The sequence below is a fragment of the Microtus oregoni genome, unplaced genomic scaffold, assembly GCF_018167655.1.
Source record: "Microtus oregoni isolate MIOR12 unplaced genomic scaffold, Mior012 000005F_ref0000423, whole genome shotgun sequence".
NCBI classification, from domain to species: domain Eukaryota; kingdom Metazoa; phylum Chordata; class Mammalia; order Rodentia; family Cricetidae; genus Microtus; species Microtus oregoni.
Genome location: NW_024543064.1, coordinates 7,019,200 through 7,025,298, shown reverse-complemented (window position 1 = coordinate 7,025,298; position 6,099 = coordinate 7,019,200).

Here is a 6,099-nt window from a genome sequence, read left to right as displayed (position 1 = left end):
TGTGCAGCCCGCAGGGGTGGCGGTGAACGAGCGAGCCGGGCATCAGCGGAGGGGCGCGGCCCGGGGCGGGGCTGAACAACGAGCTGGAGAGGGCGACGGGCGGGGTGGGGCGCGGTCGGAGGCGGAACATCCCGGAGATGGGGCGGGACCAGAGCCCGTTGTGCCACTGTGCAGTTAGCAAGCAATAATACCCCAGGTCTGGGGAGGAGAAATAGCTACCGGGCGCGGTGAAGTGGAGACTCCTTGGTTACTCTTGCAGGAGGTCAGGGGCTAAAGCAGGGGTCTTCAGGGTTCTCCCCATCTCCCCATCACAGAGCCCCAGAACAACAGAGTGATCTCGGATGGCAAGCATAGGCAATCCTACCTAGGGTCTTTTACAATTAGCGGATAGACGGCGCTGTTTATAAAGTGAGATCCACCCAGCCTCTTTCTGTCTTAGTTTGTTTTCTATTGCTGTGATAAAACAGCGTGACAAAAGCAACTTGGGGAGGAAAGGGTTTATTTGGCTTACATATCCCTAGTCACAGTCTACTGAGAGAAACCGAAGCAGGAACTGAAGCAGAAGCCATGGAGGAATGCTACTTATAGGCTTACTCCCTATGTCTTGTTCAACCTGCTTTCTAAGGATCACTGGGAACCACCTACCCAAGTGTGGCACTGCCCCCAGGGAGCTGGGCCCCATCAACCGTTTGTCAAGAAAATACCGCCCCCCCCCCTTACCTACTATGTAGGAGGTGTTTTCTCAATTGATGTCCTTCTACCCAGATAACTCTGGGTTATATCAAGTTGGCAAAACAAAACAACCACCACAAAACCCCCCAACTACCAGGACTCTGCCCCCTTGGTTCTGAGGGCATCCCCGGGAAGGGCAGAACATTCAGACCTGTGTCAGCCCTGGAATTGCTGGGCCCCCAGGATTCCGTGAGTCTGGACTCTGGTTGTGTCTGTCAGTGCGAAATCCCACACCACATGGAATTAGAAACAAGTGATTTATCCAAGACTTTCTCTCCACATCTGAGTTCCTTACAACAGCTACGCCGTCCTAGGGCTGGGGTTCCATCTAGGAACCTATATGGTAGGTCTACTGTTCTCCCTGGGACAGTAAATGAGGAAACCCAGGGTACCCTCCCGTGCACACACCATCCTCACAGCCTTTCTGTTGTGCTTCATTTTAGTGCAGGGATTTTGCATTTAGAGCCGTGGGTGTGCTGAGCCAGCAGTAGTATCATTCCTTATGTCCCCACAAGGTCTCACTGTGTAGCCCCGGCTGCCCTGGGACTCATTAGGCTAACCTCGAACTCACAGAAATCTGCTTCCACTGCCTCCCAAGTTTTGAGACAGATTCACTAAGTCACCCAGACAGGCTTGAACTCTCCAGCCTCAGTTTCCTCAGCAGCTACAGGCCCAGTTCACACAGTAGAAGTAGCATGGAACCCGTTTGGTTTTGCACTGGACCCATGAACCTCTTGTTTTACCCTGTCTTCTTATGTTCTGAGACTTCATCCTTTGTGGAAAGTGGAGCTCAGAGGAGAAAGGGGTTCCAGGCCCACAACTGCCCCAGATGAGGCCAGGCTCATCACCGGTTGTCACTGTGAGTCCTAGGAATGGCTGGGCAGTGGTGGCACATACCTTTAATCCCAATACTCTGGAGGCAGAGGCAAGTGGATCTCTGTGAGTTCAAGGCCAACCTGGTCTAAGTTCCAAGACAGCCAAGGCTACCTAGGAAAACCCTGTTTCAAAGAAACAAACAAACAGAGTCCTAGAAAGGTCCCTGAGTTAGTGAAGAATTAAAAGCCAAAAGTTGGGCCAGAAGTTCCCAGGGACTGCGGAGCCCAGCATGGGAGGACTAGGCTGCTGAGATGGCCAGGATGTGGGAGGTCCCCAGGCAAGACTTAAAAAGCCCAGGCCAGGAGCTTCCCACGGCCCCAGCATCCCTGCCTAGGCCTTGGTGCAGGAACACCCTAGGAGGAGAGCTAGAGACGGCAGGATGTAATTCATTCCCAGCACCATTTCTGGATGTCCCATACATCTTAGCTTCCATGTCTAGATGTCTTAAAGACAACACCACTAGCTGGGCATGATTGTGCTTTAATCCTAGCACTCAGGAGGCAGAGGCAGGCAGATCTCTGAGAGTTCAAGACCAGCCTAGTCTATAAAGGGAGTTCCAGGTCAGTCAGGGCTACAGAATGAGACCCTGTCTCAAAACAACAGATAAAAGCAAGATATCTCCCCAGGTACTATTAATGTAAACACTTGCTGTGTTTGCCCCAAGGACGCAAGGAGCAAGTGTCGCTCACAAGCTGATCTGTGCAGCAGATGGAACCAGGGCCACTGGGTGGTCAGCCTGATGATAGTATGGGGACCGCCCCAGGGTCCTGCCCCTTGGAGCCCTCTAGGCTTGTAAGTGAGTCTGGGAGTAGAGCCATCCTCGGTGAGCAACCTGGAGATCCTGAGCCCACCTAAATTCTCCAAGGCTCAGTGAAGCCTGGGTCTCCTAGGCTACACAGACCCCAGAGTCCAAAAAAAGTCATGGCTCTCTCTTGAACGAGGAGATGGAGAGGGGAGGAATTCAGACAGCAGCCTGGGTGCAGAGGAGAGAGAACTCTCACAGGTTAGCAAGTCCCACAGTTAATGAGTGTCAGCCACCAACGAGATTTTTCAAAGCAGAAAAACTCCAAGGTCCTCTACCCACTTCTCCATGTGTGGGGGCTCCCCTCGCCCCACGGGAGCCATGCATGGTGCTACCCTTCCCCCCCAATTTCACTTTTTTCTGATAGCATAGGTTTGAGTGAATTCTAGACTCAAAGACAAGATCCCCATTAACAATGAACCCCAGTGCCCAGCTTGGGGTGCAAAGTGAACAGTCAGGTACTAATTTCTCTTGGAGTCCAGGTGGAAGAAACAGGATTTCTTTGAAATGGCAAAATCCACAAAATGGTGACATGTCTGTATCTTAAAAATATGCCAGAACTGTACTGGCAAATACGGAAAAGATAGAAATCATTAAAACATTGGGAAGTCCAGAGAAATGGCCCAATGGGTAGAAATTTTAGCCATGCAGGCCTGACAACCTGGTTTGCCCCAGAACCCTTGTAAAAGTAGGAGAAAGGACACAAAGCGGTTCCCCGTCCTCCACACATGCACAATGGCATGTGTCCCACCCCCAACAGTAATAATACCAGAAAGTTTTAAAAACTATTTGGAGAGAAGCCAGGCTTGGAGGTGCATGCCTGTAAAACTTGAAAGACGAGAAAGATGCCCATTGTTGACCTCTGACCTCCACACGCACCCCCCCACACACACACACACAGATATACACTTAGGAGTTTCACTACTGTCAAAACTCAAGAGTAAATAGAGAAATTTCCGCCCCTGTTTGCAGCTGCCAAAAGGAGCCAATTCTCTGTTAAGTACTCTAGCCTAAGAACAGGAAACCAAATACTCCCACTCACAGGAGCCCTTGTTCCACTCAAGACGTGTATTTGCTGCCATCACCCCTCTCTCCTGTCCTGACACTTCCAGGTCACCCCACTGTGTTGCAATCCCACCTCGTTCAGCTGCCTGCCTACCCCAATGACTTCCCTTCGGGAACCCCGCTTGCGGCTTCCTTCTCCAAGTGGCACCAGCATTCCTAGCTTTGCCAACGTGGTATAGTTCAGGGTCATCCGAGAAGGGAATAGGTATGTGTATGATGGATTGTCTAGATCCCCAGCCCACTCTGGCTGGCACCATTCCCTGGGCAGGTGGCCCTTGGCTACATAAGAACACCAGCTAAGCACAAGCCTGTCCGTAAGCAAACTGGAGAGGAAAACCCTGCAAGCAGCATTTCCCATGGTTCCCTTGAGTGCCTGCCTTGACTTCTCCCAGTGATGGACTATTGGATATCCTTGGTTGTCAACTTGACTCCTATGGACCCAAAGCCCCAAGATGGAATGCACACCTGTGAGGGATTTATTTTCTTATTTGAAGCAGGAAGAGTCAACTTCCAGTCTGGATCTCTTGAGTTAGGAAGACACGCCTTGAATCCAGCTCTGAGGTGGGAAGAGACATCTTTAGTCTGGGCCACACCAGCTGCTGGCAGCCTATATAAGGACACGGAAGAAGGAAGGCGTTTGCTCTTTGCCTGTGGCCCTCACCTTGCTAGCGCATCCATGACTGGAATTAGAGTCAATCGACACCTTCGGGATTCCGGCCTGTACTGAAGCCTTGCGGACTGAGCAACTACCAGATGCTTGGACTTTCCGTTCACAGCCAGCCCTTGCTGGATTAGCTGGACTGCCGCCTGTAAGTCATTTTCATAATTTCCCTTTATGTATAGAGAGATTTGTTCTACAAATTCTGTTAATCTAAAGAACCATGACTAACACACCTCCTAATAATGCCACTCCCTGGTGACCAAGCACCCACATCTAGGAGCCTATGGGGCGTTCTTATTCCAACCACCGCATGGGTCACGGTGTTTCTCACAGTCACAGAACAAGGAGTAAAATGGAGACTAAAGTCGGGGTGGGGGGTCAGATACAACCAACAATAAAATACATTAAATGCGGATGTTAAATTCTAATTGGAAAATAGGAGGGCAATGCAGGATTATCCCCTGAAAGGGATAAGATTCCATATTTATTTACATAGTCCACTATTGCTTTGTCCCCTTGGTATACTGTTCTGTTTTGATCAGAAACAGGGTCTTTGCTGCACTGTCCAGGCTGGCTTCTAGCTTCTCAGTGCCTGCGGTCCTGCTGCAGCAGCTCCCTAGGTAGCTGGGACTAGAGAGATACATGCTTGTCCTTCTGCTGGTCTGTTCTTTTGATACTTTTCTGGGGAGCCTAATTACAAGAGCCCTCTCTCTCTCCTGCCGTCTTTACATGTTTTCATTAATCTTTCAATTCTCATCCTCCAGTTAATGAAAAAAGTCACTCAACTGTAGTTAAAAAGCCAAGTTAATTAGGACCTGAAGCTTCCATCTCCTCTGTGGTCAATTCCCTAAACTCTGACTACATGTCTAGCTTAGCAGAAGCTCCCAGAGTTTGTGACTTAGGGCATGGAAAAGGGTGGGTAGGCCGAAGAAAGCCATGCTTGATTTGGTGTTGTTCATCTTTCATGTGTCTACCAAAAATGCATGAGTGTTTCCAGGAACAAAGTTCTGGAACATTCTTGGCTTTGGAGAGGCCTGCTAACGACCCACTGCCTGGTCTATGGCAGGAAAACCAGCACACACAGGGGTGACCTTGACTCAGAAGCAAGGATCAGTCAGACAGATAGCACACACTGGCAGCGTCTAAGTACTCACAGAGCAGTATCTGTCAGTTTCTGGGAGTCTCGGGTTCCCGGCGAGGGCCTGTGAACCTGAGTCCTTTGTGTTGTCTGTGAATGGAAAGAAACGCTCTGTTTGTGGAAAAGACCCACTGTGAATACTTCCTGAGGGAGAAGATAGGATGCTGAGTTCCTCATGAAAGGTTCCGGGGTCGGGTGGGTTTCTGTCCCCGATTTTCTAGAATTACCTTATAGATGTGTTGTGGGGACTAAGTGAGAAGATAAGTTTAAGACAATGAACCTGGCAGCATTTGCTAAACACAGCCACAAAGTTGTCCTTAGCGAGCAGGCAAGTTTCCCAAGCCACAAAGTAATGGCAGTAAGTTGGCCTGTGTTAAATGCCAGATACCAGACACAGAGGCCCTGGAGTATAAAGCCAGGTCACTAGCCTGGTGGTATAATCTAAATACCTTCTCTTTCCTCCCTTTTCCCTCTCACACACAGTGGCTCATAACTGCCTGTAACCCTAGTTTCAGGGGATCTAATGCCCTCTTCTGGCCTGTGTGGGCATCTGCACACACATGGTGCACAGATATACACTCAGGTATACACACATGTGATGGAGGAAGGTCATTGGCTAATAAAGGAACTGCCCTGGCCCATTTTATTGGTTAGAAGATAGGTGGGAGGAGTAATCAGAACAGAACGCTGGGAGGAACAGGAAGTGAGGTCAGAGTCGCGACAGCTCTGCTCTCAGGAGCAGACGCCTGAGAGAGACGCCATGCCCCGCTCCCGGAATGAAGCTCCGACCCAGGATGGACATAGGCTAGAATCTCCCCGGTAAGC